At 42.7% G+C, this 20,870-nt stretch overlaps 1 long non-coding RNA gene across 1 annotated transcript in view; it reads left to right on the top strand.

Moving 5' to 3' along the window:
* Positions 1-779, top strand: part of LOC107976690 (uncharacterized) — a 66,915-nt gene extending 66,136 nt beyond the window's left edge. The window contains exon 5 of the long non-coding RNA XR_010148702.1: positions 576-779. This is a non-coding gene — a long non-coding RNA (uncharacterized LOC107976690). The remainder of the gene's footprint in view (positions 1-575) is intronic.
* Positions 780-20,870: the final 20,091 nt, after the last annotated feature.

Below are 20,870 nucleotides of genomic sequence, written 5' to 3'. Positions count from 1 at the left end.
AGACAGTGTGAGCAAAGTACTAAGCACAGTATCTGACACATGGGAAGAGCTTAATAAGTGGTAAGGAAATCAAGACTATATCTACAAGGCCGGGCACGGTGGCTCACGCCTGTAATCCCAGCACTTTGGGAGGTTGAGGCGGGCAGATCGCTTGAGGCCAGGAGTTTTAAACTAGCCTGGCCAACATGGTGAGACCCCGTCTCTACTAAAAATACAAAAATTAGCCAGACGTGGTGGTGCATACTTGTAATCCCAACTGCTCGGGAGGCTGAGGCAGGAGAATCGCTTGAACCTGGGAGGTGGAGGTTGCAGTAAGCTGAGATCGTGCCACTGCACTCCAGCTTGGATGACAGAGTGAGACGCCATCTCAAAAAACAAACAAAAAACAAACAAACAAAACTTATATCTATAATAGTATACTTAATATGTATTACATAATATTATATATTACTTATATTACATTTTATATTTATCTTTATATGATAATATGTTATATATGACAATATAATGTATATTATATATGTCTTTATACATATATAGTGTGTATATGTATATACATTCTCTCCTCTTTATAGGACAAAGAATAAACACAAAAGAATCAGGTATACTCGCAAGAGGAAGAAGAGGTCAGGAAAGCCTTCACATAAGAAGTGGTGCTTCTTGAAGGAACAGAGGTGCTTCTTGAAGGAACAGAACCATGTGCCTGCCTCACCTTGCTGTTCTGAAGATTTAGTAACATCATTTATTTCAAGCATTCAGCATACCTGCAGTCCACAAATGTTAGTGAAAAACAAATGTTTTTGTTGGTTGTTTTATTATTCCACAGTGACCCTCTGAATCTGTCAGAGTTCTCGATGCCAAACAACAAAAACTTCCTCCGGGTAATCTAAGCAGAAGAGAAAGTTGTTGGAAGGGTCTTAGAGAGCGCAGTGAACCAACAGGAAGCAGGCTCCATACAGTGGCAGGAACCAAGCGAGGCTGGGCAGTTGAGGACACAGCCGAGGCCAGCCCAGGAGCAGTCTGGTTAGGTTGATGCCATGCGACAACCAGGGTGGTTGTCAGCCATCCCCGGAACTGTGCGTCACTCCCTCAGGGTGTCACACCCTTGGTGAGAGAACCCATCGGCTAATCCAGGTCAATTTACACAGAAGGAAGTAGGGCCCTTGTTTCTAAGAAAAATTACATTCCAGGGCCTATTTTTTTTTTTATTTGTTTGTTTTTTGAGATGGAGCTTTGCTCTTATTGCTCAGGCTGGAGTGCGGTGACACAATCTCGGCTCACCACAACCTCTGCCTCCCAGGTTCAAGCAATTCTCCTGCCTCAGCCTCCCGAGTAGCTGGGATTACAAGCATGTACCACCACGCCCGGCTAATTTTTTGTATTTTTAGTAGACATGGGGTTTCTCCATGTTGTTCAGGCTGATCTGGAACTCCCTACTGCAGGTGATTCCCCCGCCTCGTCCTTTCAAAGTGCTGGGATTACAGGCGTGAGCCACTGTGCCGGCCTAGCAGGGCCTATTTTAAAAATAGAAAGCAAATTTGGATGCCAGGTGTCCAAAAAAAAAAGTTTCAGCTATAACTTAAAGAACACTGTTTTTGACATAGCGGAGAATATTGTACCAAAAATGTAGAAAATCACCATAAACTGCAGAAATTTACATTCAAAATATAAAATAACTTAAAAATCAAGATTTTCAGATCATCCTTAGGTATTTCATGCTAGGTATCTGCTATATAGTAGGTAATGAATAAATAAATATATTTACATGGCAGGACGCAGTGGCTCATGCCTGTAATCCTGGCACTTTGGGAGGCCGAGGCAGGTGGATCACGTGAGATCAGGAGTTTGAGACCAGCCTAGCCAACCTGGCGAAACCCCATCTATACTAAAAATACAAAAATTAGCCGGCTGTGGTGGCACGCACCTGTAATCTCAGCTACTTGGGAGTCTGAGTCACGAGCATTGCTTGAACTTAGGAGACGGAGGTTGCAGTGAGCCAAGATTGCACCACTGCACTCCAACCTGGGTGACAAAGTGAGACTGTCTCAAAAAAAACAAAAACAAAAAAAAATATATATATACACACACACACATATATATACACACACACACTCATATATATATATATATATATATATATATATATATATATATATATATATATATATGTATAGGCCAGGCACTGTGCTCACACCTGTAATCCCAGCACTTTGGGAGGCCAAGGCGGGCAGATCATGAGGACAGGAGATCGAGACCATCCTGGCTAACACAGTGAAACCCCGTCTCTACTAAAATACAAAAAAATTAGCCAGGCGTGGTGGGGGGCACCTGTAGTCCCAGCTACTCGGGAGGCCGAAGCAGGAGAATGGCGTGAACCCTAGAGGCAGAGCTTGCAGTGAGACGAGATGGTGCAACTGCACTCCAGCCTGGGCCACAGAGCAAGACTCCGTCTCAAAAAAAAAAAATACATATATACACACACACACACACACACACACACACACACACATATATTTACCTCACTAGGTAAATATAGAGCCAGTTGTTAGATGCATGATTAATATTAATGGTAAATAATGTTATTCAAATCTTCTTCTAAAACTGATCTTAAATGAGAATCTCCCAGTTTGAACTCACATCCAGGCCAATTTGAAAAGTGGATAAATTGCTTTTGCTTGCTTTACTCCTGCTAACAAATTTGAGAGACGCTTTTTTTCTAACATGAATGTGAGCATTCAGGACAGAGTCCATGGGGAATGTAGGCATATGGATTGATAACAAGAGCTGGTAGTCAAAAGTTAGTTGATAATGGATCCATAAGAGCTAATTCTGATGCTCCTAAAAGATCTGCTCCACAATTTCCAGGAACTACACAGACATTTAGACAGAAGGCAGGAACCAGAAAAGAGAAAAATTACTTCCATAGAAAAATTGGCCCTTTCCCATCAGCACTTAAACATGCCCAACTTGCTCTTGTATCAAATAAAACCATTTTTCTACATCTTCTCTGGTAGGTATAACCCTACTTTCCCCCTTTCCTTAACCGTCCCAAACTTCTTGATAGTTGTTTACATTCCCTTTTTCTACTTCCTCTCCTCCCACTCATTTCTCAGCTCGCTACTTTGGCTTCTAACCCCATGCTCCATTGAAACACCACTTGCCAAGATCAACAACAACTTCCTTATAGCTAAACGTAACACGTTTCCATCTGTGTCTTAATTGGCCTCACAGAGGCTATGGATGAGAAAAACTCCCTCTTGGAAAAACTCTCTTCACTAACTTTTATGACTCAGTACTCTCGTTGTTTTCCTTCTGTTTATGTTCCATTGTAATATGTTGTCTTGGATTCACAAAGCCACCCAAGATGCAACACTCCCAAACTAAACTCACAATCTTTCTCTGCAGATATACCTTTCCTCCTGTGTCCTCCTTCAAAATTAACTCTTCCCATTTGTACGGATACTAAAGCTAAAGGCCCAAGCAGCATCCTTGAATCTTCCCCCTCCCTCAGCACCCAATCCCACCACCAAACCAGTCCATCAGCATTGACTTTTTGTTGTTGTTGTTTTGAGACATGGTCTCAGTCCCATCACCCAGGCTGGAGTGTAGTGGCGCAATTGGCCTCAATTGGCTCGCTGCAGCCTCAATTTCCCAGGCTCAGGTGATCCTCCCACCTCAGCCTCCCAAGTAGCTGGGACTACAGGCGCACACCACCACGCCCAGTCAGTATTGACTGTCACGATTCCTAAATGCCTTTCAAATATTTCTACTTTTCTGCATCCTTTCTGAAAACACTCTAGTCAAGTAACAAAATAATGAATTATCTTAATGACTTCCTGTCCCTGAGCCTCAATTTCCTAGTATGTAGAGTACGACAGATAAAATGAATGCCAAGTTTCTGTCTTCTGTATCCTGTAATTATAAGAATGTATAACCAAGGAGAGGCTCAGGGAAAGTCAATTCCGGTGCTTTGAGACATCATTTTACTTTCCCCATTGAAATTAAACACGGTGGTAACCAAAACTGTGCCTCGCATCCTCAGTCATAACACTGCTTTTAAGGACAATCTAAGAGTCTGCAAGACAACTTGTAACAAGGTCTTTCCTCTTAAATAGACATCTGCTTTCTGCCACATTTCGACCTGTAGAAAAGATTTCAGAATGAAATTCTAATGCTGTTAACAAATTTACTTATTTTATTTCCTTAATCCATCTAAAGTTCTTAAGAAAAGGGATTATAGCTATTCTTGAAAATGTCCCGGCCGGGCGCGGTGGCTCACGCCTGTAATCCCAGCACTTTGGGAGGCCGAGGCGGGCGGATCACGAGGTCAGGAGATCGAGACCATCCTGGCTAACACGGTGAAACCCCGTCTCTACTAAAAATACAAAAAATTAGCCGGGCGTGGTAGCGGGCGCCTGTAGTCCCAGCTACTCAGGAGGCTGAGGCAGGAGAATGGCGTGAACCCGGGAGGCGGAGCTTGCAGTGAGCCGAGATCGCGCCACTGCACTCCAGCCTGGGCGACAGAGCGAGACTCCGTCTCAAAAAAAAAAAAAAAAAAAAAAAAAAAGAAAATGTCCCATGCAGAAAAAAATATATATCTTATGTAAAGATTCAGTCAATCTTTTTTGACTACTGTCTAGAGTGCATATTTTAAAAACCTGGATAGGCCGGGCATGGTGGCTCACACCTGTAATCCTAGCACTTTGGGAGGCCGAAGCGGGCAGATCACCTGAGGTCAGCAGTTCGACATCAGCCTGGCCAATATGGTGAAACCCTAGCTCTACTAAAAATACAAAAATTAGCTGGGCATGGTGCCAGGTGCCTGTAATCCCACCTACTCAGGAGGTTGAGGCAGGAGAATCGCTTGAACCCGGGAGGCGGAGGTTGCAGTAAGCCAAGATCACACCATTGCACTCCAGCCTGGGCAACAAGAGCATGACTCTGAAAAAAAATAAAAATAAAACCAAAAAAATAAACCTGGATAACAGATAAAGGTTGATAGAGATTAGGGAGCAGGGGCGGGGAGGAGTAATAATGAAGTTTAGTTGATTTTCAGCAGTAATAAGGTGAAAATAAAAGCATTATAAAAGAAGAATAAAATATAAGTCAGGGCTGCTCTATGAAAAAAATAAATACAATAAGCAGTGGGAAAAGTTAAGTGACACAATAAGGCCACTTTAATGGGAGAGAAAGTAAATTGCAAAATTGGGAGAAGTTGGGGAAACCTAAATGGCCAGTGTCAGAAACGTAAGGGGTCACTTCCCGCCCGAAGGATTCTTTGGTTCTGAAGTGTGTTGGTCCAGCTGAGAGAAGCATGGGGAGGATGTCATTTGTCCTCTAAAAGGGAAATCCATCAACTGGAGAGATGTGCCGTGTCTCTCCAAAGGTCATTAGCAGATTGAAATTGTGACACTGCATTACTCTGATTAAGGATTCATTTTCTAATTCCAGGAATGGAACTTTCCTCAAATGAGTAGGCCTTTACACAGAAGCCCAGACTCACATGATATGAATAAAAGAGAAATAACCTCCCATGCTGCCTCCTATCTTCCTAAGATCCAGTGGGAAAGAAAGGGGAGGTTCTCTAGTAAAGAAAGGAGTTCAGGCCGGGCTCGGTGGCTGAAGCCTGTAATCCCAACACTTTGGGAGGCTGAGGCAGGTGGATCACGAAGTCAGGAGATCGAGACCATCCTGGCTAACACAGTGAAACCCCATCTCTACTAAAAATACAAAAAATTGGCCGGGTGTGGTGGTCGGTGCCTGCAGTCCCAGCTACTCGGGAGGCTGAGGCAGGCGAATCATGTGAACCCGGGAGGCGGAGCTTGCGGTGAGGCGAGATCGTGCCACCATTGCACCCCAACCTGGGCGACAGAGCAAGACTCTGCCTCAAAAAAAAAAAAAAAAAAAAAAGAAAGGAGTTCAGGATTAGAATTTGCCAGCCTTCCAAGCAAAGTGCAGGTCCCACTAATGACAGAGAAGTGTGTGCCGTCTTCCCAGCAGAATGAGACCTGGGGAAAACTGGGTCCTTCTCATCTGGTAGGATAAGACATCATATTGCCAACAGACAACATCAGCAGGGCAGCAGCAGTATCAAGACTACATGAATAACCTGTTTCATCAGACCCTCCCAGGGAGATAGCACTTGGGCTCCTACAGGACCCAGTTACATGGGGATGACTGTGTCCCTGCCCTTTGGAAAATGCCCAGTCGTGCCAGGGAAAGGCTTCCCAGGCAAAGGCAACGTGCTAATCTTTTTAAAATATGTGACTAAAAGCAATCTACACTTTTGTATTTCAAGTATATTGTCATTTTAAACTGCTGTATTATCAAATTGCCTCAGACAGCTTTAAATCCAAGACTGTGGCTTTCAAACTCTTTGGACAGCAACTCACAAAAAAATAAGTAAAATAATTTTTATCATAAACTAATATACACAAACACACAAAACTAATACAAAAGTTTTCTGAAACTTTCCTTTCCTTTGTTACATGTAATATATCTAATATGATCTACTTCAGTTAGTTTTGTTGTTTCTTAAGTGCTTTTCACAATTCCCAGAATTATTTTATGATCCAGGACCTGAAGTTTGAAAAACACTATTCTAAGATTATAGATTCCAGCTACTCTATCCAGCAGTTGGGTATCCAAATTTTTTAAAGCTCATTAAAATGCGTCATCAAAAAGCCACATTTGCTGAAGAATCCTCAGGCCCCATCAAGAGCATTGTCTTGGAGAGTCTCACCATGACTCATCAAATGAATACCCAGCTTTCCTGTCACAGAACTGAGATGTGAGCTAAACATGAAGTGAAAATGACACAGAAAAGAACAGAATTGAAAAAGAAGGGCACTCCATCACTAAATGCAAAGTTTATCCCTCTGGAAAACATAAAACAGCCTACAATGAAGCAAGGGCAACAAAACAGAACAGAAAAATATATATATTAATAGAGAAAGGCATAAGCTTCTGACTCTATCTCCAAGCTTCACGAGTTGCATCTGAATACTTTCCAACCCTGTAAAACAGGGAAATATTCAAGATGATTCCACAAATCATGTGGCCTTGAGTATCTCAGCAGACATCATTTAAGTCATTTAAAAGGATAACTGCAAATTAAATTAGTTTGTCCTAATTATGCAAACATGATAAATTCAAATAAGCAAGGTAATTCACTTCTAAATTAAAAATTTTTTCAATCACTTGGCATCTCAAATCAAAGCAAATCGGTAATGTTACCAATTATATCAATTTGACTCTTAAATTTAAATACATAAACATATGATGAACTGAATTAAAATTCTTATTTGATATTAAGAATGTTAATAATGTTAACTTATTAACATTTGCACTGGAGTAGGGAACCACATTCAAGATGTGAAACAGGGTCATGTCCTTGAAAATCAAAGAAGGTTGCCACCAAAGTGCCTTTGTAAGATTCTAGCAACAAAATGACTCTTCAAAAATCTATTAAACAATTCATCCCCACAGGAAAACTAAGGTAGATCCATGACTAAAAGCAACACTATGGAAGCTCATGAAATACTTATTACGAGCTTATCAAGAGAGATATTTGATAAATAATAAAATATTATGCTTTAGGAAGTCATACAAAACCATGTTAAGCTTCAAAATGGTTGTACTTATGCGTGCAGGATTTCATAGCAAAGAAAAAAACCTTTATTGAATGTCTGTTTTGTCAGGCATTACCAAATACTTTTTTTTTTTTTTTTTTTTTTGAGATGGAGTCTCACTCTGTCACCCAGGCTGGAGTGCAGTGGTGCCATCTCGGCTCACTGCAACCTCCACCTCTGAGGTTCAAGCGATTCTCCTGCCTCAGCCTCCCGAGTAGCTGGAAATACAGGCACCTGCCACCATGCCTGCCTAAGTTTTTGTATTTTTAGTAGAGACAGGGTTTCACCTTGTTAGCCAGGATGGTCTCGATCTCTTGACCTCATGATCCGCTCACCTCAGCCTCCCGAAGTGCTGGGAATACAGGCGTGAGCCACCGTGCCCGGCCTACTAAATACTTTCAAATACAGTCATGTGTCACTTAACAACAGGGATACATTCCGAGAAATGCGTCATTAGGTGATTTCGTCATTGTGTGAACAACATAGAGTGCATGTACACAAGCGTCGACAGTATAGTGTACTACACATCTAGGCTATATTGTTTCTAGTCTACAAGCCTGTGTAGCATGTTACTGCAGTGTATACTTTAGGTAATCATAACACAATGATAAGCATTTGTGTATCTAAACATAAAAAAGCACAGTAAAAATACTGTATAGAATATAAAAATGGTACGCCTGTGTAGAGCTCCACTGTAATCTTACGGTACCACCGCTGTAAATGCAATCTGTTGTTGACCAGAACATCGTTATGCAGCACATTAAGATACACGATAGCACTGGAAACCAGGAATCAGAGATGTTAAATAATTTGCTCCAGGTCACACAGTGATAAATGACAAAATTAATATTTAAACCCATCCTCTGATTACACATCAATTATTCTTGTCACATCTACATCACTTTATCCTGATTAGTACTGAAAATATTATAGTGATCAGGCCGGGCTCCGTGGCTCATGCCTATAATCCCAGCACTTTGGGAGGCCGAGGCGGGCGGATTGCCTGAGGTCAGGAGTTCAAGTCCAGCCTGGCTAACATGGTGAAACCCCATCTCTACTAAAAATACAAAAATTAGCCGGGCATGGTGGTGGGTGCCTGTAATCTCAGCTACTCAGGAGGCTGAGGCAGGAGAATCGCTTGAATCTGGAAGGCAGAGGTTGCAGTGAGCCGAGATCACGCCACTGTACTCCAGCCTGGGTGACAGAGCAAGACTCTGTCTCAAAAAAAAAAAAAAATTATAGTGATTAAAATATTTGCTTAACTATTTATAATAGCAAAGACATGGAATCAACCAAGATGCCCACCAATGGTGGACTAGATAAAGAAAATGTGGTACATATATACCATGGAGTACTGTGCAGCCATAAAAACAAAAAACAAAATCATGACCTCTGCAGCAACATGGATGGAGCTGGAGACCATTATCCTAAGCAAGTTAACACAGGAAAAGAAAACCAAATACTGCATGTTGTCACTTACAAGTGGGAGCTAAACACTGAGTGCACATAGGCACAAAGAAGGGAACAATAGACACTGGCGCCTACTTGAGGGTGGGGGGTGGAAGGAGGGTGTGGATTGAAAAACTATCTATCAGGTGGGAGGCTGAGGCAGGAGAATCACTTGAACCTGGGAGGCGGAGGTTGCTGTGAGCCGAGATCGCACCATTGCACTCCAGCCTGGGCAACAAGAGTGAAACTCCGTCAAAAAAAAAGAAAAGAAGGAAGGAAGGGAGGGAGGGAGGGAGGGAGGAAGGAAGAAAGAAAGACTACCTATCTACCTATCGGGTACTAAGTTGATTACCTTAATGACAAAATTATCTGTACACCAAACCCCATAACATGCAATTTGCCCATGTAACAAACCTGCACGTGTACCGCCAAAACTAAAATTAAAGTTGGAAAAAATTTTGCTTAAATTCTTCCAAGGAATTCTGTTTAAGAATAGGTCAATTCAGATTCTAGTATCAAAGGCTAATGAGTAATAAAGTGATCTTTGAAATTTAAAAAAAAAATAAAAAATATACATGCATTTTGGGTTGCATTATGAATCTTTCAAACATTTGATTAAGCATATGTATTCTTTATGTTTTGTATAAGGGTAAAATAAGCCAAAATGTTTTAGTTATCTATTACTGTATAACAAATCATAGTAAGCCTGGCAGCTTAAGAAGGTAATTTATTCCTTATTTTTCTTTGTTTCTTTTTTTTTTTTTTGAGACAGAGTCTTGCTCTGTTGCCCAGGCTGGAGTGCAGTGGCGCGATCTGGGATCACTGCAAGCTCCGCCTCCCGGGTTCAAGCGATTCTCCTGCCTCAGCCTCCTGAGTAGCTGGGACTACAGGCGCCCGCCACCATGCCTGGCTAATTTTTTTGTATTTTTAGTAGAGATGGGGTTTCATTATGTTAGCCAGGATGGTCTTGATCTCCTGACCTCGTGATCCGACCACTTCGTCCTCCCAAAGTGCTGGGATTACAGGCATGGGCGACCATGCCCGGCTGAAGATAGTTTATTCTTGACTCTTGGATTCTTGACAATCTGTGGATTGACGGGAATTGGCTAGGCAGTTCTTGCTTGGGGTCTCCCTGGGAGTACAGTCAGATGTCAGCTGGAGCTGCAGTCATCTGAAAGCTTAACTGGGCTGGACATCAAAACAGCTCATTCACACAGCTAGCAGAGATGTGGGCTCTTGTCTTACTTGGGGCTGCCAGCTGGAGTGCCTACATGTGGTCTCTCCATGTGACTTGGACTTCCCACAGTATGGTGGCTGGGTTCCAAAAGAAAGAATCCCAGGAGTAAACGTTCCAAAGACCCAGGCTTCTTGCAACATAGCCTCAGAAGTCCCAGAAAGTCACTTCCACAGCAATGCACTGGTTGAACCAATCACCAAGGCCAGCCCAGTTTCAAAGGGTTGAGATTTAGACTCTACCTTTTGAAACAAAACACAAGATGTGCATAGAGCAAAGGAAGGAGGCTACCAATCACACCTTCATCTTCTGTCTGCCATTCCTAGCATCTCTACTCTATTCCAGTGTGTTAGAAGGGAAAATAACTCATACAATTACAATCAAATTTGTTATTTTGTTGTATTTTCTTTGTACACTTGGTTCTATCTTTTTCTCTGGAAACACGGCATTTCTTGAACTAATGAATGAGTGAAGGTCTCTATATTTTCTGTTCTACTTTTGCCTCCTCATGCCTTTTCTCTCTTTTCTTTCCTTCTTTCTAACTGAAGACAACAGAGTTTTTAAAACTAACTAACATCACGCCTGTAATCCCAGCACTTTGGGAGGCCGAGGTGGGCAGATCACGAGGTCAGGAGATCGAGACTATCCTGGCTAACATGGTGAAACCCCGTCTCTACTAAAAATACAAAAAAAAAAAAAAAAATTTAGCCAGGCGTGGTGGCGGGCACCTGTAGTCCCAGCTACTGGAGAGGCTGAGGCAGGAGAATGGAGTGAACCCGGGAGGCGGAGGTTGAAGTGAGCTGAGATCGCACCACTGCACCCCAGCCTGGGCGACATAGCGAGACTCTGTCTCAAAAAAAAAAAAAAAACTAACAAACAAAAAGCCAGCACAACATACTCTAATTAGTTAGTAAATCTTATGGTTAGTGAATATCTCCACATCTCCCATTTGATATCTGCCTGACTGATTTAGTCATCATCCCATATAGGAAGGTAGTAAGAGAGTGTCTTAAATGCAAGCAAAGAAAAGGAGAGAGAAAAAAAATGGGAAAGAAAAAGGCTATTGAGGGAAGAAGAAAAGCATAAAGGGAAAGAGAAATAAATCCGGAATATTGAACAGCCTCAAGCCTGAGTGACTGAAAAAGCAAAAAGAAAGAAGCCAAATTCTCCCTTTAAAATGTGTGCTGCATCTATCCCTTTCTCCCCAGTTCATTGCCACCATTGCCAGTCTAGTCCAACCTTATATCCCAAAAGCTGGATTATTGCTACATCATTATACCTAGTCTCCCTGCCAGAGTCTTTATCCCCTTAGACTAGCCATCAGAAACAGTTTTCCTCATGGTTTCCCCAATTAATAATTAGTTAATTAATCAACCAACCACTAAATGACTTCTGAAGGATAAAGTCCAATATAAGCTTTTTTTTTTTTTTTTTTTTTTTGAGACAGAGTCTCGGTCTGTCCCCCAGGCTGGAGTGCAGTGGCGCAATCTCGGCTCACTGCAAGCTCCGCCTCCCAGGTTCACGCCATTCTCCTGCCTCAGCCTCCCAAGTAGCTGAGATTACAGGCGCCCGCCACCACACCTGGCTAATTTTTTGTATTTTTAGTAGAGACGGGGTTTTACCGTGTTAGCCAGGATGGTCTCGATTTCCTGACCTCATGATCTGCCCGCCTCAGCCTCCCAAAGTGCTGGGATTACAGGCGTGAGCCACTGCACCCGGCCAGGGTCCTGATAACTTCTGAAGAATACAGACCTCGGCCGAGCGCGGTGGCTCACGCCTGTAATACCAACACTTTAGGAGACCGAGGCGGGCGGATCACGAGGTCAGGAGTCCGAGACCAACCTGACCAACATGCTGAAACCCCGTTTCTACTAAAAATACAAAAATTAGCCGGGCGTGGTGGCAGGTGCCTGCAGTTCCAGCTACTCAGGAGGCTTAGGGAGGAGAATCGCTTGAACCCGGGAGACGGAGGTTGCAGTGAGCTGAGATCGCACCACTGCTCTCCAGCCTGGGCGACAGAGCGAGACTCCATCTCTAAGAAAGAAAAAAAGAAAAAAAAAAAAAGAGACCTCATTTTTGTCTCCTGTCCTTTGTACCAATGAACCTCACTAGGTGCTTTCATTCCTCCTCTCTGCCTTCCCAAAGCCTGTCTCACAAGGACCCACAAGAAGACCTCTTCTTCATAGGAATTGATATTAGCTGAACAATTTGCAGTTGCAAAAATGTGGAACCAACCCAAATGCTCATCAATCGAGTGGATAAAGAAACTGTGGTATATATACACGATGGAACACAGTTCAGCCATAGAAAGGAATGTATTAATGGCATTCGCAGTAACCTGGATGGGATTGGAGACTACTATTCTAAGTGAACTAACTCAGGAATGGAAAACCAAACATCATATGTTCTCACTCATAAGTGGGAGCTAAGCTATGAGGGTGTAAAGGCATAAGAACGACATAACAGATTTTGGGGACTCAGGGGTAAAGGGTGGAAAGAGGGTGAGAGATAAAAGACTACAAAACGGGTGCAGTATATACTGCGCAGGTGATGGGTGCACCAAAAATCTCACAAATCACCACTAAAGAACTTACTCATGTAAACAAATACCACCTGTTTCCCAACAACCTATGAACATTTTTAAAAAGTGTTTTAAAAAGGCAAGAAACCTGAGGGATACACACACACACACACACACACACACACAAAGGAATTGATATAGCTGAGTCATTGGGAAGTTGATGTGATTAGCAGGATTATTCTGGACCCAAAGTCACTATACCATCTGATATGATTCTCTATGGAGATCAAATCACCCAATTTCCATTGCACTTTTTACTCAATAGACTTGTACAACATACAGTAGTAGTTCAAAAGACTATCTCACCTCAGTTTGGTAGGTAATTCAGCTAGCATTCAACCATTTATCACAAGTTTGATTTGCAATAATTACAAAAAATTTACAGCAACAGTTAAAAACACTGCCACTAGTGTTATAGCTCTTTAAAAGCACAATATAAATTGAGATTTTCTAAAAAATAGAATATCTGGAGATATCTGATTACATAATCTAGTGTGGTACATGATCAAACAGATTTTGTGGTAAAAGCAGTTTATTGTCAGGTATAATTAAAGCTGTAGATACCATTTTGAAAGTACTTTAGGGGGCAGGGGAAGAGACTTTTTGAAGCAAAGTACAAATTAGGAATAATTACAGTGATGTTCAAGGAATGTCAACACCTATTTCATCATGGTGAGCTCAGTATCCTTCAAAGTTTCATTGAATCAGGGAAAGCATTAGTATAAGACCAAAGGCAGCTTTGGGAAAGGATATCTTTGAAGTATTAAGGAGTAGGTCGACTGGCAGTCAGCAAACATAAAAGTAGACTAACGCATAAATGTCTTGATCTCCAATAGAGATCAGTACACTTCAAAATATCTTACTTAAAAGAAAAAAAAAATGGTTTCCTTTTTAAGTCCAATATTGAGCGTACACGCAGTTGTTGTTTTTAAAAATCCTTTTTGGGGGTTGGGAGGATGGCTCACCCCTGTAATCCCAGCATTTTGGGAGGCTGAGGTGGGCAGATCACCTGAGGTCAGGAGTTCAAGACCAACCTGGCCAACATGGTGAAACACCGTCCCTACTAAAAATACAAAATTAGTCGGGTGTGGTGGCACATGCTTGTAATCCCAGCTACTCGGGAGGCTGAGGCAGCAGAATTGCTTGAGGTTGCGGTGAGCCAAGATCGCGCCATTGCACTTCAGCCTGGGCAACAGGAGCAAAACTCCGCCTCAAAAAAAAAAAAATCTATTTTGGGTTCAAAACTGGGTAAAATTAAACTTTATTTAGAGTAGTTTATAAAGTTAGTACAGTTTTGGGCCGGGCGCAGTGGCTCACACCTGTAATCCCAGCACTTTCGGAGGCCAAGGCGGGCGAATCACAAGGTCAGGAGTTTGAGACCAGCCTGGCCAACATGTTGAAACCCCGTCTCTACTAATAATACAAAAAATTAGCTGGGCGTGATGGCAGATGCCTGTAATCCCAGCTACTAGGGAGGCTGAGGCAGGAGAATCGCTTGAACCTGGGAGGCAGAGGTTGCAGTTAGCTGAGATTGCACCACTGCACTCTAACCCAGGCAACAGTGCGAGACTCTGTCTCAAAAAAAAAAAAAGTAGTACAATTTTAAAAAGAAAAATAAGTAAAAGCTTATTGTAACAGACAGGAGACTCAAGGCTTCTGGGACCATGTCAAAGTTGTGTTCCTTGAGATGGGGGTTGATTCCCTCAGTGCTCACTTTATGTTATTTGTCTTGTTTTATGCATTTTGCTGTTTATAAAGACATTAGGTAGAAAACCCACTGATAGCAATGAAGCATTCGACTTCCACGATGTATTAGCTCATGTCTGTTACTGCCGTAACCAATATTTTACTAACATTTCATTTTAAGAGATGACTTCTTGTTTTCCAAAATAAATAGTGAACCTTGTCTGGCTTTCTGTGATACTTTAAAACAGTCTTTTTGTGAGTGATGGATACGAGAAGATGCATTTTTTTTTTTTTGAGACAGAGTCTCACTGTGGCTGACTGGAGTGCAGTGGCACCGTGTCGGCTCACTGCAACCTCCGCCTCCTGGGTTCAAGAAATTCTCCTGCCTCAGCCTCCCAAGCAACTGGGATTACAGGTGCATGCCACCATGCCTGGCTAATTTTTGTATTTCTAGTAAAGATGGTGTTTCACTATGTTGGCCAGGCTCTGTCTCGAACTCTTGACCTCAGTTTTACCCAGTTTTGAACCCAGTCCTCCCACGTTGGCCTCCCAAAGTGCTGGGATTACAGACTTGAGCCACCGTGCCCAGCCAAGATGCACTACTTAAGCCAAGAACTAAGCCTTACATTTTGTATTATGTAAAGTGCCTGATACAATACTTCCAAACTAGTATGCATTTAGGAATTGATACCCATTCATTCATTCGACAAGTATTACTGACTTTTCTACAAACCTTGGCAAGTCAGAGGAGTTGGCCAACTAGCATGGTTAAATGGCACCTGATAGTGCTATAAAGACACTACAGAGGCCAGGCGTGGTGGCTCACGCCTGTAATCCCAACACTTTGGGAGGCAGAAGGGTGGTGAATCACAAGGTCAGGAGTTCAAGGTCAGCTTGGCCAACATGGTGAAACCCCATCTGTACTAAAAATACAAAAATTAGCCGGCTGTGGTAGTGGGCACCTGTAATCACAGCTACTTGGGAAGCTGAGGCAGGAGAATCGCTTGAACCCGGGAGGTGGAGGTTGCCGTGGGCCCAGATTACACCACTGCACTCCAGCCTTGGTGACAGAGCGAGACTCCATCTCAAAAAAAAAAAAAGACACTACAGAGTCAGCAGTTTCTCCCAGCCATCCAACTTATTTTAGCTAATGGATATCATTGACTCTCACTCCCACTTAAGTCTTACAAAGGGATACTAGGGGAGGCTAGACCAGTTACAAGGCTGAGGTTTAATACAAATAAAAAGAGAAAGAGTCAGGATGGAAGGGAACAAAACAAAACAAACCCCACGAGCAAAGCAGCTTAAGTTGAGCCAGATATTCTTCCTCTTTCCTTGCTGGGTCTTTCCTCTTGCCAACCCCCACCCCCATCTGTGGCGGAGTCAAGCACAGTATGGATGCCACAGAGATAGGTCAAAGCCAGGCAAGAGTCCTGGGATCAAAACTTGACTGAGTAGGGTTAAAACTTCTGCACAGCCAGAAGTAGAAAGAGTTACCAGATAGATATAACCCATTTTTGAGGGAGTGCCAAAAATGAGAAGCAGGAAAGTCAAAATTAGTCATCAAGTCCAAAGGAGTGAGCAACAGATACTGAGGCTGAGGAGAGAAGGTGAGTCAAGAAAGTCAAGTGCCAGGTGACGTTTTCTTTTTGAGGGGGAAAAGAAAAAGAAAAAAAGGCAAGATCAAGAAGAAATAAAGGGTCCAAGACAATAACTTGAATTCCTTGAAGTTCAATCCTGGATTTTGTTGGGTATGGGTTATCTTAATTTAAAAGCATGAGATCTGAGCAGGTATCTTCCTTCCTTATAACTTGCCCTCCCACTTTATTGACAGTTCAAGGCATTAAAAATACCAAACAAGGCCGGGAGTGGTGGCTTATACCTGTAATCCCAGCACTTTGGGTGGCCGAGGTGGGCAGATCACCTGAGGTCAGGAGTTCGAGACCAGCCTGGCCAACATGGCAAAACCCCATCTCTACTAAAAATACAAAAAGTAGCCAAGTGTGGTGGCAGGCACCTGCAATCCCTTCTACTCGGGAGGCTGAGGCAGGAGAATCACTTGAACCTGGGAGGTGGAGGTTGCAGTAAGCTGAGATTGCACCACTGCACTCCAGCATAGGTGACAGAGAGAGACTCTGTCTCAAAAACCTAACAAATAAACAAACAAACAAACAAAATCTGGAAGCCATGTAGACATGCCTGCTAATGAAACAACCTAATCTAGACTGATTTGGCCATAAAGATAACCACATCTCCTGAGAACAATTTTCCCCAGATTCCTCCATTGACTATTTTTGGAATAAAGCCTTTGAACAAAGGTTATACTTGAACATATGAGTTCAGTTACAAGCAGCCTGAGGTACTGGGAGATGGAAATCAATACCACACCTTACTTAACAACCGAAATTTTACTGAGCACTTACTATGTCCTGCCTGGGTCCCCAACACCCCGGTGGGGGACCTGTACCAGTCCATGGCCTGTTAGGAACTGGGCCGCACAGCAGGAGGTGAGCAGCCAGCTGGCAAGCATTACAGCATGAGCTCCGTCTCCTGGCACATCAGTGGTGGCCTCTGCAGGGAGGCCAAAGCTGGCCCCAGGTCAGTGGTTATTTTTATTTTGTGTCCTTCTGTCAAAATGTCTAAAACCGCCCCAGGACCCTGATTTATTACCTCTACAATGGGCACTGCTAATTGTAGAATTTGAGACTAGATTCTCGTAAGAGCACGAACCCTACTGTGAACTGCTCATGCGAGAGATCTAGGTTGCGGCTCCTTATGAGAACCTAACGAACGCCTGATGATCTGAGGTGGAACAGCTTCATCCCAAAACCATCCTCCCCACCCCTCGATCCATGGAAAAATTGTCTTCCACAAAACTGGTCCCGGGTGCCAAAAATGTTGGGGACCACTGCATATAGCATACTGGCCCCAAGTACTCTAAATACAGTATCACAGTATAGTTAACATTTGAATATTATCCCATTTGGTTAAAATCAATTAGACTTTTTCTAGGATCTTGATCCTGCCTCACTCAAATTTAAACCATAACTTCCTATAGACTAAGACTATCTTGCCATATTCTTTTTTAACCCACTCATTTCTAGCCAATCCTCAAAAGGTTAAATATGCACTGGGATCTCATAGCACCTCAGAGAGCATATGGAGTCTACCTGTCCCATCATGGAAAAGTGACTTGCTCAGTCACTATGGAGCATTAGTCAATATGCAGCAAAGTATTGAGTGTCAGATATCAGCCTTAAAATAAATATCTGCTTTTTTGTTTGTTTGTTTGAGACAGAGTCTTGCTCTGTCGCCCAGGCTGGAGTGCAGTGGCGCCATCTCGGCTCACTGCAACCTCTGCCTCCCGGGTTCAAGCGATTCTCCTGCCTCAGCCTCCTGAGTAGCTGGGACTACAGGCACCCACCACCATGCCTGGCTAATTTTTGTATTTTTAGTAGAGATGGGGTTTCACCATATTGGCCAGGCTTGTCTTGAAATCCTGACCTTGTGATCCGCCCGCCTCGGCCTCCCAAAATGCTGGGATTACAGGCGTGAGCCACCGCGCCCGGCCAATATCTGCTTTTTTAATTGTTATCTTTCTTTCTGCTTTTCAGACAAGAAGCAACTATAATTTAAATTTTTCTGCTATGTGGCCTACACTCCACAAGCATTCTGTAATAACTGAGCCAGGGTTTAACAAAGGAGGGCTGTGTGTGTGTGCATGTACGTATGAGCACACATGTATGTGCCCCTATATGGCCGCATAATTGCTGATGTGGGGTGGGAGTCAGGAAAGAATGTTCAGGCACATCAATATTTATATCAAAGAGATAGTATGACACACAAAAATTATAATTTTATAGAGTTAATATAATGTTGGGGGGAGGAGAGATTTAGAGTAAAGGAAGGAAGGGGGGTTTCAGGGAAAGGAGGAACAACTAGAAGGATGGATTCCTATCTGCAATTGTATAGGGAAGCTCCACTATGAAGACTGCAGAAGCCTCTCCAGGCATTGGGATATTTCAAATATTTCATTCTAGAAAGGAAAAAATGCAAGGCTCATTCCCCCCTCCCCTCCCTCCCCACTTCCTTGGTGCCCTTCCAAGGGAGGGCCCTTGGTACCAGCTTCTTAGTTCTTCCCCAGGGAGGTTTACTAAGGCCAAGACGGCCAGATGGGGCTGCTGGCAAAGATGTTGCTGATCCGGCTCTTTCTCATCCCACTTTCTGTCTGCCAGTGCTTTTGGTGGTGGCAGCGCCTGTCCTGATGAGGGTACAATACTCATCCTGGAGCGGGCAGAGTGTGCCCCAGCAAGCATCCAGTTGCATTTCCCAGTTATCCTCTAGCTGGTCTCTGCTGCAATGTGCCATTATGTTGCTACTCCCATTTTACACTTCACACACCAGCTTTCTCTCAAGACAGTTATTTGATCACTAACCACTTTGAATATCATGATCATCGGCTCATTTATTTTTTCTATTTTAAAGGATGGTGCTGGTGTGCTCAGGGAGCAGCCGTATTGATTTCCACATTTGCCAAAGCATCCGAGTGTGAGCTGCCTATCACAGTACTGACTTGAATAAAAGGTTATTACTGTGATCATTATTTAGCATTTATATAGCTCCTCACAATTGTTTACCTATTATTCCTCAGAGCACCCCTGTCAAGGTGATCTGTATTAGCAACGCCCATTGTAGAGGCAATAAATCAGGGGTCCTGGAGCAGTTTTAGGAATATTGACAGAAGGACACAAAATGAATACAGACCTGGGGTCAGCTTTGGCCTCTCTGCAGCATATGTGGCTAGTTCAGTCATTCCATCGTTCGGTTAGCAAATCTTCTCAGGCTGGCTCTTTTTCCCCTTGTAGGTTGCAGCTCAAATATCATCTCCTTGGAGAGGGCTTCCCTGGTTCCCTATCTAAAATAGCATCCCCTCCCCCAGGCACTATCGCTGTGCCTTATGGACGTCACAGTGCTTAGTGTCACCTGGAATTATCTTGTTTGCATATTAATGTTCTTGTTTATTATCTGTTTTCACCATTTAAGAGATCATCTCGGGCCAGGCACAGTGGCTTACGCCTGTAATCCCAGCACTTTGGGAGGCCAAGGCAGGCAGATCACGAGGTCAGGAGATTGAGACCATCCTGGCCAACATAGTGAAACCCCACCTCTACTAAAAATACAAAAATTAGCTGGGCATGGTGGCATGTGCCTGTAATCCCAGCTACTTGGGAGGCTGAGGCAGGAGAATCACTTGAACCCAGGAGGCGGAGGTTGCAGTGAGCCAAGATCACACCACTGCACTCCAGCCCTGCAACAGAGCAAGACTCCGTCTCAAAAAAAAAAAAAAAAAGGAAAAAAAGAAGATCATCTCAGTGATGGTAGCATCCTTGCCTGAGTTGTTCACTTCCTCACCTGTCGTCTTTGTTGAGAGCAATGTCTGGCATACAGTAGGTGCTCAATAATGCTTGTTGAATGAATGACAATAAGAGCCCTGTAAATACTGTTATTTACACAGCATTTCCTATGCCTTTTTGTCTCTTTCTGGCCTTTCTGGATAGAGTCACACCTACAGTCAATTACTCTTAATTACCCTGGAGCTAATATCATGGATAACTCAGGTCCTTGGCTTTCCTTTCCTTCTTGTTCCAGATCTTTCCGTCATTTCTTGCCTTCAGTTGAGAGGGGTGAAGAAGAGAGTAAGGCAATGAAAGTCCTATTAGACAATTTCACTAGCTCTAATAGCTTATAAAAGGTACAAAGTTGAAATTACTGATTCCAAGATTTTTTTGCCTTATTTGTGAATTTCAAAAAATATATATATATATAATCTGTTTTATATGCAATTCAGTGAAAAGTGCTTTGAAGAAGTTAAAAGCACTGTATAAATGTAAGATATAATTATGTATGCATGTAGTCCCATTAACCTTGGTAATTGAGAGTTGGTTATACATTTAAGGTTTAATTAGTTTCGATAGAACAGTAGCTCACACTTTCTAATGGGTAGGGCCAGACAAGGGCTTAGAAAACGTGCCTTTGGTTAATTTTTTTTTTTTTAAATCAAATCAAGATAAAGTTTAAAATCCCTTCAGAGCCTGAAAGGTTGGCAGTAAAGCTGATTTCTCATCAACAAGTAAGAATAGGTAAATGATACTAAATGTTTGAATTTTCTTGCTTCAAATTTCAGACAATGAGAATACAATTTCACCCAACAACTCTTAAGCTGATCTTGGAAGAAAGAACTGCTGGATAATCTAAAAATGAACTTTTCTATTTAAAGGTTATTGTTAAT

This window comes from Pan troglodytes, chromosome 11 (assembly GCF_028858775.2).
Source record: "Pan troglodytes isolate AG18354 chromosome 11, NHGRI_mPanTro3-v2.0_pri, whole genome shotgun sequence".
In the NCBI taxonomy this organism is placed as follows: domain Eukaryota; kingdom Metazoa; phylum Chordata; class Mammalia; order Primates; family Hominidae; genus Pan; species Pan troglodytes.
This window is presented reverse-complemented; position numbering and strand designations above follow the sequence as displayed.